Here is a 13,104-nt window from a genome sequence, read left to right as displayed (position 1 = left end):
TTACATATTAGGAAACTGATGGTCAGAGATGCTAAGTAACTTGCCCCACAACTATAACTAGTAAGTAGAGTTGGGCCTGGCATTCTGGCCCCAGAGGCTGTGCTCTTAACTGCTGCCTCACACCCTCTTTCCACTGATACATGCAAGAAAATCCACATGATTCCCAGCATGATTTTTGCTGAGCCCTTCCAAGGAGGCTGAAAGGAACAGAGGATACATTACTGCATGGAACACACAGGAAATATTTTATTAGTTTCCAGATGGAGCAAAGGATAGAGTACAAATATTTCAGTAGAGCTCCACAGCTCTCCTTAGGGAGCCCACTCTAGCATCCTTGGCCCCCCAGTCGAGGTACCGCCTGTAGTCCCCCGACCTCAGCAGGTACTGCCGCCCCCAGTAGTTGGGCAGCTCATAGAGGACCCAGGAGCCCTCCAGTACATTGAAGGAGTGGATCTCACTGAGGTGGAAGTGGTCGTGAAGAGAGGAGCAGTCCTCAGTGATCTCCACCATCTGGCCCCTATAATCCTCTTGCTCATAGATCCTGAGCCTGTGGGAGCTGACCTGGGGGTTCAGCAAACAGCAGATGAGGGAAAGTCAGAAAACCTGACCTCATTTCAGCAGGCACCCCTGGGGAATGGACTTAAAAAAAATCTTTGCTGTATCAAAGGTGAGCAAACTAAGAGAAAGAGATTGCTAATACCAGGGGCGCTATGTATAGCTGGGCATGTTATCCACTGTGAAATTCAAGAGGGCATCATTCCCCATTCATTTGGTATGAATGATGCTCCCTAGGGCTTTTGGTACAATCTACATGAACAGACACACTGGTTCTGCTCAGGACCACTTTCAGGTATTTTATGTATTTGTTTCGTTCTCTCCTTTATAGACATGTGGTGGTTTGGGGCTCTCCCTGTAGGACATACAAAATAATCAGATTTTAAACAAAAAGATAAATGTGTCCCTGGCAACAGGTATTATTTTGAATCTCAGTAACATTAGGAGCTAAAGGGAGAGGAGGTTGAATTGCTTTTACCCAGGCAAGGCACAGATTGGTGGCAATTCCGGAAGAGAGTCCAGCCTGGGCAATCCCTTCATCTGTGCCTTTCTGCTTTAAGCCCTGCTGCTCTAACATGCTGAAAAGCAAGAGCCATCACAAAGACTAGGCTTCAGTTCTCAGCTCCAACATGTGCTCCTGCAAATCAGTTTTAGGTAATAACCAAAAATGGAAGTTCAAGATCTTGAAAGAGGCCTGTACAGCATCAAAGAGTATAAAATCTTTAGAAAAATGGAAAGTTAGGCTGTTTCTCCTGAGCTATTTCTGCCTTTCTCTCTTGAGCTGTTCTTCCTTCATCTGCTTGTTTCTTTCCCTTGTCGCAATATGTTTCCTCTTCCACCACTAAAACCCTCTTTAGGAGAGATTCTCAAAAGCAATTCCTCTTGTGGTATGCACAACTGCTAATAAGGTATTTTACATTGGTCAGCATTCCGTGTTTGCAAAGGACTGACATGTTGCTTCATTTGTTCTTCACAACACCCGGGAACATGTGGAGCAACGTTAAAGCCTTTTCCCCTTTTACTAGAAAACTAAAGACTGGATCTTACAGTCTGTAATTAGAAGAGTTGGAACTTGAAATTAGAAATCTAAGTTTTTGGGCTCCAATGCCAGACTGGGTCCTTATCAAGCTATTAAAAACCCTGTGAGGGGATTTCAGACTTCACAAAAGTGGTTCATTTTCCCGGGACTCTGTCACAGTCAACTTAGGGAATCCCTAACTGTGAAATTCCAGGCTCCTGGGGCTTCATTTAGGTAACAGTGGGCCCTGCAGGAGCTATTGGAATCTCATTGTTGGTTACTGGTTTGCCCAATCGGAAGGCAGGACTTGAGAGCCCCTTGATGTTCATAATAATAGTTAATACTCGGGGGTGGGGATTGGCCTGTGCCAGGTGCCCTCCTTTCACCCTCATTGCAACCTCAGAAAGGAACTACTCTTATTAGTCCTAATTCATAGGTGAAGAGTACCGAGCATAGGTACTCTTCAAGAAATAGCCAAGTACCTAGTTTAGGACCACCTGAGAGCAAGGAATTCTGTTGCTCATTCATCACCTGTGGCATAGACGCTCTGAGCTAATGCCATGCACAACTTATTCCCAGTAGAGATGAATCTGACTTTAGCAAAATAAAATAAAATGTTCAGTTAAAAGCACTGCATCACATACTTTTTCAGTGGGAGGAAACCTTACGGATGTTAATAAAGGAAAAGAGAATATAGTTAGAGCCAGAAAAAAGAAGGCTGCCATCCCATCCCATCGCCTGTCGTGTGAATCATCCATGTGGATCACTGATGCGACTCGAGGGCACGGAAGGGCCCGGGTGGGACTGCACTCACATGGGGGATGAGGCGGCAGGAGGGGACCGAGTCGCTGAGGCCCATCCACTGCTGGTGGTCGACATAGTGGCCGCGGCGCAGGAAGTACTGGAGGCCCGAGTGGTTGGGCTGCTCATAGAGCATCCATCAGCCGCTGTCCACGCTCACAGAGTTGCAGCGGCTCAAGTAGGGCTGCAGGTTGGGGTGGTCGCTGCTGCATTCGTAGTGGCGGCCCTGGAAGCCCCGGTGCTCGTACAGGGTGATCTGCAAGGTAAGGCGAGGCAAGGCGAGGGCTCACAGGCCTGCCCCTACCCCAGTCTCCGGCCCCCGCCATGCAGGAAGCTCCCGGAGCCCTGGGCGTGGGCTGGGCTCACCTTCCCCATGGCTGGCTGGGCGCACGGCGGGGCAGAGCGGGTGGGGCGGCATTGTCGGGTGTTGTCATTGTTTGAAGATGGATTAAGGGATGATTGATTTATTTTTTAAAATCATTGATGATTAATACAGTTATTCATGATGCTTTTTAAATTTCAACTTTACTTTTAATCTAACGTATATAGCTTTGTGTGGAACAGATCCCTAAGTAAAACTTCCCATTAAGACTGAAAATAAATAGCATGTCTGTCTATATATATATGTGTACATATAGACGGATATATATAAATATATAATATATATTATATATTATATATAATACATATGTTAGTTAAGAAATCATGGAAAAAATTTTTTCTTTTTTTGTATGAACAAAAGAAGATAAATAACATAAAATACATTAGGCACAAATCTTAGTAGGAATATTATTTTAAAATCTGGCATAAATCTTAGTAGGAATATTATTTTAAAATCTATATTTATCCTCTCCTCCCCAAAAGCTCTACTAAAGCACTTAAGCTTTTCCTCTATGCTCTGGGGGTAGAGGGGTGGGACCCACAAATAGTCACAGAAAATAATGCAAAGTAAAATGAAGAATTCAACTGCTGTCAAATAAAGAATGCATTACTAAGTATGTTGGTGAAGAAAATGAAATACTTGAATCACCAGGGTCTCAAAAGTACTTTCTCCTAAAGGCTCGTAGCATGTTTACCCAAAGGGATTTGGGAAAACCTACTTCTTCCAACTGCTTTATTATTTGAACCATTTGATCAATATTGAAACTATTCCCAAGACAAAATTCAAGTAATGAATTTCCTAATAACTGGATTTCTTCCTGAAGTATGTTTTTAAGCCATTCTGAGGATAAAATATTTAAAGCCATTATCTTCTCACTCTAAGTTATATGAACTCTGTAATTGAGTTTGTCTCAGTAAAAGGCAGTTGCAATTTCCTAACACTGATCATAGAAAAGTACCAAGGTTCTCAAAAGAGAACTAAAATTATAAAATTAAAAACATTGGTTTCTAAAAACACTGTAATAGAATATTTGTAATATATTTAAAATATTTGGTCTGTGAGTTTTTAAATATAATGTATAATATGCATTTACATATAATTAACCTTATGATAATAATTCACAAAATTATACTGGCATCCTTTTATACAAAATGAAGATGTTCAGTTTAGAGATCTCAGAGATTTTAGAGGTCGTCTTTATCATAAATTTCTATTTGTCACCAAAGAAGGAAAAACAGATATTAGATAGCAATTGCAAAAATAGACTGGCTTTATGTTTATTCTATTTTTAAAAACTGTAAATTAGGATACAGAAAAGTACGTCAGACTTGCTGTTGCATTCCCAAATTACCATTTAAAGGATAAAGCAACTGTTTGCTCAGATGTAAATTACCTTCACTATATTTGCTCCTTAGAGAAATTTCTTTCAAGCGCCTATCTTAGTAAGTGTTTAGATAATTAAACCACCTTTTCTTAGAAAGCAAGGATGTAACACAGCTGCTTTGAATAAAATAATTGAATATTTCTTTCCACAGTCTTACTCTAGTTAATATCTGATTTCTAAAATTCTTCTCAAACACTGTCTTCTTCTTATTGTTCTTTTTTTAAAACAGCTTTATTGAAGCATTATTGATGTATACAAAGAAATGTACATATTTAATGAGAATTTGATGAGTTTGGACATACACAAACACCCATAATACCATCACTACAATCAAGGTAACAGACATATCCAATACTTCCCAAAGTTTCCTCATGCCCCTCCTTTTTTATTTTATTTTCATGTCAAGAACACTTAACACAGTATCTTTACTTTTTTTTTAATGCACAATACCATATTATTAACTACAGGCACTGTGTTGTACAGTGGATCCCAAAAACTTAACTCATCTTGTGTAACTGAATCGTTATATTGATAGAACAACTCCTCACTTCCTTCACCTCCAAGCCCCTGGAAACTGCTATTGTATTCTCTGTTTCTGTGAGTTTGACTATTAAAGATACCTCATAAAAGTGGTTTCATGAAGTATTTGTTCTGAAACTGGCTTATTTCACTTAACATAATGTTCTCCAGCTTCATGTATGTTGTCACCAATGGCAGGATTCTCTTTTCTTTCTTTTTTTTTTTTTTGAGGCTGAATTATAGTCTGTTGTATGTATATACCACATTTTCTTCATTCTTCATCTGTGGAATGACACAAATTGTTTCCATATCTTGGTTATTGTGAATAATGCTACAGTGAACCTGGGAGTGCATTTTCTTTTCAAGATGCTGATTTCAATTATTTGAGATAAATACCCATAAGAGAGATTGCTAGATTATCTGGTAGTTCTATTTTTAGTTTTGTGAGGAAACTCCATACTGTTTTTCATATCTACTGCACCATTTCACATTCCCACCAACAGTGTATAATAATTCCAAATTTTCCACATCCTTACCAACACTGATCTTGTATTTTTTTGGTAACTACCATCCTAACAAATGTGAGATGATATCTCATTGTAATTTTGATTTGCATTTCTCTGATAACTAGTGATGTTTAACATGTTTTCATTTAACTGTTGGTCATCTATATGCCTTCTGTAAAGAAGCATCTGTTCAAATCCTTTTCCCACTTTTCCCGTGTTATTTGAATGCCAGACATTGTGAATTTTACAGTTTGACAGGTTGCAGGTTTTTTTTTTTTCTTCAGTCATTCTAAATAGTGACTTACTTAATTTTGTGGCACAGTTATGTTACATGATTCAGTTAGATCAGTTAGAACCTTTAAATGTTCTTTTATGCTTTTGGAATACTATACCCAATGCTGTGTGTGTTCGAGGCCTCTTTGCTCTGGCTGGTGGGAACAGGAATGATAGTGATAGCTAACCCTGTGTGAGCTCTGGGAATCTTGTTAGCCCCATGTTACAAAGTTACTAAATAGAAATCTGAAAGATTAATAGAAGTTGATGACAAAGAGAGTCACAGTAGGTCTAGATTATTAATGGGAACAGGGAGAGAACACAGCAAATGGAAGACATGCTCATGAGTGGATCACAATCACAGGCAAGATGCAATTGTGCTATTGCCATGTAAGCATCTCAGAGCACGAGTATGGTACCTAGCTGTCTCTCCTAGTTCTAACACTAGCAGACAGTTTTGGAATAAACCTTCAGACTTGTTTCCTCTGGAGAATACATGTTGGACTCCTGCTAATTTACGTGCTTTACCTAAAGACTCTGCCTGAGTAACCTGGAGAAAGAAACTGCACAGAACCTATTGATGACTCATCTTATGGAGAGTCAGTAACAACTATCAGTTGATTTCCATTTTATAGATGATATTTGGCATTCTAGGTATTATTCAGATTACAGATTATTCTAGGTATTATTTCAGAGGAAAGTACTGCCAACAATTCAGATGAAGGAAGAATGTTGAACAGCAGAGCTTCTGTACTCAGCCAAGTAGTAGATTTTCAAATATAAGATTAAATAAATTATTTTAAGCAAAAGGACAAAGACAAACTCCTCAGATTAGACTAAAAGGAATATTCATGGCTTACCTTCACATAAACTAGGGCATTGAAATTTAAAGAGATTATTTAAAATAAGAAGGAAATACAGATGAGGTCAATTTCTCATCCTTGTCTTTCCTCCTTCACTTACACATCTAGGTTCATCCCTTCATGAGGAGATTTAAACCTTTTGTATGTAAGTTCATTCTGCCCTCTTTTAGCATCTCCTTCTTGCTTTTAGATGTGTCTGCTCAGATTTAATTTGAGGTGAGTTTCTAAATTATTATTCTAAGTTTAATAGAACTAGAATTCTGAATCAACTGCTATTTCACCCAGAAGCCATAGGTACAGTCAGTTTCCTGGAGGACTGTGATACCACAAGATGGATTGTTCATGTGTGACTACAGCAAAAGATCTGGAACGATTCTTAACAAATTAATAGTAAATTAGGAACAAGTTCAAACCTGAGGCATTCTATTGCTTTGACTATTCCAGGGTGTTTCATTTGTTGAGTAATTACAAAGGCAGATTATTGAACCAATTCATAAAATGAAGACTAGCCTTCCAGAAACTATATTCTCTTCTCATGGAATTTTAAAATGAGGTTTCTTTCATTAATATACCTCACCTCTTTTACCCCAAAAGATAAGCAAGTAAAAAAACCTTACATAGTATCAAAGGATATATTAGCCCAATGAAAAGAAGATACATTAATGTCAAATATTTTCTTATGCGTAATTCCCTGTTACTACAAATAAAAAAGGCCCAAGAGACCTAACTATGTATTTCCAAACAAACAAAACAAACAAAAGCAGTGATCTGAGAGAAGACTGGATATGTTAAAACTGTATTCCCAAGACTATATAGATTGACTGTGAAATTATTTTTCCAAGAAATAAATCTGGGACAACTAGAGATCAATGTTTTTTCTAACATGTAGGAGAGGAGAGGATATACATTATTCAGTACTGTTTTCATATATTTTATAAAAGTTTTATACAGTGTTTTGATAACGAATTTTTGGGGTTTCTATTAAAGCATTTAGAGTATTCTAATACATCCTCTTCCTTTTCTGCATGGTGCTGGTGAACATCTGGTCCCATTCTTTTCTTCTGTATTTCCACATAGACTATAAACCTTTCATTATACATTCTTTCTGTCAATGTGTATTTATCTCACCAATTCTGTTCAGTACCTTTGCTCTTTCTGCTTGACCTGGGATATATTCCACTTTGTTTAGTGGACTTGTTACAAAACTCTAATGAAGTAACATTCCTGCCCAGCTCACCAGCAGTAGTGGAGAAAATAAAAATCATTTATCTGCATTTCAATTTCATTCAACTCAGGTCAATTCAGTGGGCATATTTAAACACTTATCATGTGCTCATCATTATGTTAATACAGAGCAGTCACACATCAAAGATACTTACCAGGTACAGTGCTTTGTATTATTTCATTTATTCCCACAAAACTTCAACGTTTCTTTTCTCCCTTTTATAGGTGAGAAGATTAAGGCATCACTGTATCATGTTGCTTTATGTAGTTATGAGAATTAGATGAGCAAATAATCTAGCAAATTGCCTACCTTGTAAGTTTTTAATAAATATTTTCTCCCACTATATTTTTTACAGTTATCCAACTGAATGACCAGGCAGAAAATTCAGAGAACTGTCATCCATGATTTTAGTAAATAATAAATATAGACACTACTGCCTGAAGAGCATCAGGCAGAGGAGAGACAGAGGCTCCCATTATAAGTGGAGCTTGCTACACTAAGTGTCTTTACCCAGCAAATCCAGTGTTCTAGAGTATGATTTTCATTTGTTACTGTGGGAAGTTGCAAGTGAATTGAGAATCTTCTGGTTGGAGACATTGCAAGTTCCTTTAGTGCCTCAATCTCATGCTCCTTTGGAAGATTGCACATACTCTACTTTAGGGAGCTGATTTTTCCTTTTTTAAAAACTCTCTTGTGAAGAAGAATTCTCTACTTCCCTTAGCAAAATATGTGGTGTCTTGTTATACTTTAGGTCAGGAAACACTTCCTTGAAACTCAAACTCATCTCTTCTGTGTTTAGTAGAAAAGCAGCATGATAATATATGGAATTTCATTACTAGAAGGGACTTTGGAAATCATTTGGATGAACATTCTGATTTTGCAGATGAGGTAAAACAATTGTGTCAGAATCCAGATTAAAACTTAGTTTCCTTTATTTTTAGTTCAACATTCTTTCTACTCTGCCATTCTGTCTCCTTATGGCTAAACAGAGTGTCATAGCTTTCAATCCACTTCCATTCACTGCATGAAAGGTGGCACATTTGTATGTCTGCCATAGAAGTTTCAATAAGTTCCCATAATACTCAATATTACTATCACTCCACAATGTTATTATTTTTTAGAAATCATACGTAAATGAACCTCACTGACATAGGTTTGCATACATTTACAAAAATAAAAATGGCTTCTTAAAAGGAGCCCATTAGTAGCTTGATTAAGTCAGTCCATTAATCCCATAGATGTTCAGCTCCACACAAGAGACCACATGAAACTTCATGATTATCTCAGAAATTTTATTATTGATATTTCTGATCCAGAAAACAATTATTAAATCTTCAGTTGGTGCCCCAGAACCAAAAAAAAAAAGTTCATTGCAAGAAGAAAATAAACACAGCCTTATTGAGTATTATTAAAAAGAGGTGAAAGTCTCTCAGGCACAAGAAAAAGACTTGGTGGAACTGGTCAGTAACACAGAGGGATCAGAGGGCAAATGATCCACACCTGAATAGGCATGGAGAGCAAAATTCCAAAGGAGAAGAGAAATTTGAGAAATATAAAAAAATTTAAAGACTATTGGGACAAGCCAATACTAGCTATACATCTGGATGAGGAGTAAATCACAGATTTCCATGTCTTCTTTATGCTTTTGTTTTCCAAATGAATCCATGTTAAATTTATAATTTTTAAAAACCTTGACCATATGCACACACGTGGTTTTGTCAGTTTTTTGTTGGATGAGAAATAAAGATAGGAATTCTCTCTAAAGATAATGTTCAGAACAAAAAACACACAATTAACTTATTAAATTGAAAAAAGAGTTTCTAGAAAGCTGGCTGGAAATAGGGCTATCTCTGTGAGGTACAGAAAAGGAGCATATGGATGGTGCTTAACACTAACTTAAATTACTTCCAAGCCACCATTTTCATTTAATTAACAATTAAATAATAAATACATTAATAAAATAACAATTTTATTCAGGACCCAGTAGGTAGTTTCCAACTTTTTACAGCAGTAAACAATTCTACAGTGAGTATCCTTGTGAGCAGAACCTTCCTTCCAGGATGTTAACACCACTTCTACCATCTGCATTCCTGACCTGAAAAGTTCAGCTTATTTCTATCTTACTTTTCTTGCCTTAGACAGGTCTTTGGTTTGAGAATGTGACTTTGACATTTCCCAGGCTTTAGAGTTTCACCAGTAAAATCTTAAGGAGAGCAGCAGGAACATTGCTGATGGGATTTAAAGCATGAGAAAAACAATCACAAATTTCCACTCCCTGAGGTGAACGCTTGCATTTTAGGATGGGCTCTTTTAAAAGTATTCACTCATCTGACAAAGGGCTAATATCCAGAATCTACAATGAACTCAAACAAATTTACAAGAAAAAAACAAACAACCCCATCAAAAAGTGGGCAAAGGATACGAACAGACACTTCTCAAAAGAAGACATTTATGCAGCCAAAACACACATGAAAAAATGCTCATCATCACTGCCCATCAGAGAAATGCAAATCAAAACCACAATGAGATACCATCTCACACCAGTTAGAATGGCAATCATTAAAAAGTCAGGAAACAACAGGTGCTGGAGAGGATGTGGAGAAATAGGAACACTTTTACACTGTTGGTGGGACTGTAAACTAGTTCAACCCTTGTGGAAGTCAGTGTGGCGATTCCTCAGGGATCTAGAACTAGAAATACCATTTGACCCAGCCATCCCATTACTGGGTATATACCCAAAGGACTATAAATCATGCTGCTATAAAGACACATGCATGTGTATGTTTATTGAGGCACTATTCACAATAGCAAAGACTTGGAACCAACCCAAATGTCCAACAATGATATACTGGATTAAGAAAATGTGGCACATATCCACCATGGACTACTATGCAGCCATAAAAAATGGATGAGTTCATGTCCTTTGTAGGGACATGGATGAAATTGGAAATCATCATTCTCAGTAAACTATGGCAAGGACAAAAAACCAAACACCACATGTTCTCACTCATAGATGGGAATTGAACAATGAGAACACATGGACACAGGAAGGGGAACATCACACTCTGGGGACTGTTGTGGGGTGGGGGGAGGAGGGAGGGATAGCATTAGGAGATATACCTAATGCCAAATGACGAGTTAATGGGTGCAGCACACCAGCATGGCACATGTATACATATGTAACTAACATGCACATTGTGCACATGTACCCTAAAACTTAAAGTATAATTTAAAAAAAATCCTCTATTAACTTTAAAAAAAAAAAAGTATTCAATTAGGAAAAGAGGAAGTCAGATTGTCCCTGTTTGCAGATGACATGATTGCATATTTAGAAAACCCCATCATCACAGCCCAAAATCTCCTTAAGCTGATAAGCAACTTCAGCAAAGTTTCAGGATACAAAATCAATGTGCAAAAATCACAAGCATTCTTATACACCAATAACAGACAAACAGAGAGCCAAATCATAAGTGAACTCCCATTCACAATTGCTTCAAAGAGAACAAAATAGGAATCCAACTTATAAGAGATGTGAAGGACCTCTTCAAGGAGAACTACAAACCACTGCTCAACGAAATAAGAGAGGACACAAACAAATGGAAGAACATTCCATGCTCATGGATAGGAAGAATCAGTATCATGAAAATGGCCATACTGCCCAAGGTAATTTATAGATTCAATGCCACCCCCATCAAGCTACCAATGACTTTCTTCACAGAATTGGAAAAACAACTTTAAAGTACATATGGAACCAAAAAAGAGCCTGCATTGCCAAGACAGTCCTAAGCCAAAAGAACAAAGCTGGAGGCATCACGCTACCTGACTTCAAACTATACTACAAAGCTACAGTAACCAAAATAGCATGGTACTGGTACCAAAACAAAGATATAGATCAAAAGAACAGATAGAGCCCCCAGAAATAATACCACACATCTACAACCACCTGATCTTTGACAAACCTGACAAAAACAAGAAATGGGGAAAGGATTCCCTATTTAATAAATGGTGCTGGGAAAACTGGCTAGCCATATGTAGAAAGCTGAAACTGATCCCTTACTTACATCTTATACAAAAATTAATTCAAGATGGATTAAAGACTTAAATGTTAGACCTAAAACCATAAAAACCCTAGAAGAAAACCTGGGCAATACCATTCAGGACATAGGCATGGGCTAGGACTTCATGACTAAAACAGTAAAAGCAATGGCAACAAAAGCCAAAATTGACAAATGAGATCTAATTAAAGAGCTTCTGCACAGCAAAAGAAACTACCATCAGAGTGAACAGGCAACCTACAGAATGGGAGAAAATTTTTGCAATCTGCTCATCTGGTAAAAGGCTAATATCCAGAATCTACAAAGAACTCGAACAAATTTACAAGAAAAAAAAAACAACCCCATCGAAAAGTGGGCGAAGTATATGAACAGCCACTTCTCAAAAGAAGACATTTATGCAGCCAAAAGACACATGAAAAAATGCTCATCATCACTGCCCATCAGATAAATGCAAATCAAAACCACAATGAGATACCATCTCACACCAGTTAGAATGGCAATCATTAAAAAGTCAGGAAACAGCAGGTGCTGGAGAGGATGTAGAGAAATAGGAAGACTTTTACACTGTTGGTGGGACTGTAAACTAGTTCCACCATTGTGGAAGACAGTGTGGCAATTCCTCAGGGATCTAGAACTAGAAATACCATTTGACCCAGCCATCCCATTACTGGGTATATACCCAAAGGATTATAAATCATGCTGCTATAAAGACACATGCACACATATGTTCATTGTGGCACTATTCACAATAGCAAAGGCTTGGAACCATCCCAAATGTCCACCAATGATATACTGGATTAAGAAAATGTGGCACATATCCACCAGGGAATACTATGCAGCCATAAAAAAGGATGAGTTCATGTCCTTTGTAGGGACATGGATGAAGCTGGAAACCATCATTCTCAGCAACCTATCAAGGACAGAAAACCAAACACCGCATGTTCTCACTCATAGGTGGGAATTGAACAATGAGAACACTTGGACACAGGAAGGGGAACATCACACACCGGGGCCTGTTGTGGGGTGGGGGAATGGGGGAGGGATAACATTAGGAGATATACCTAATGTAAATGGTGAGTTAATGGGTGCAGCACACCAACATGGCACATGTATACATATGTAACAAACCTGCACGTTGTGCACATGTACCCTAGAACTTCAAGTATAATAATAAAAAAGTGATAGAAATCCAAAAAAAATTGTGTATAAAGAAGACAACAACAACAACAACAAAAGTAGTACCATTGCATGTGTTCCTTTAGGAGATTATTGAGATTTTTGAGCGTGGCATTCTACAAATGTTGGATTGGGGTTCGATTCACTTCTTATATGGAAAGGCAGGATCAACCTTTCATTAAGAGTCTATTAACAGGTTTATAAACCTGATTGGGTAATTCCATTAGGTATATAATACCAAATAATGTTACTATAATATATCACAGCATAATGGAAGAGCTGGAAATAGGACTTGACTGCACTCCTATGAGGATGATAAATGCATCACTAGTCCTGTAGTCTACTTG

General features: G+C 37.8%; 1 pseudogene; it reads right to left on the bottom strand.

The window, feature by feature from the left end:
• Window positions 1-286: 286 nt before the first annotated feature.
• LOC100438571 (gamma-crystallin F-like) lies at window positions 287-2,749 on the bottom strand (annotated as a pseudogene).
• Window positions 2,750-13,104: the final 10,355 nt, after the last annotated feature.

The sequence above is a fragment of the Pongo abelii genome, chromosome 11, assembly GCF_028885655.2.
Source record: "Pongo abelii isolate AG06213 chromosome 11, NHGRI_mPonAbe1-v2.0_pri, whole genome shotgun sequence".
Classification (NCBI taxonomy): Eukaryota; Metazoa; Chordata; class Mammalia; order Primates; family Hominidae; genus Pongo; species Pongo abelii.
This window is presented reverse-complemented; position numbering and strand designations above follow the sequence as displayed.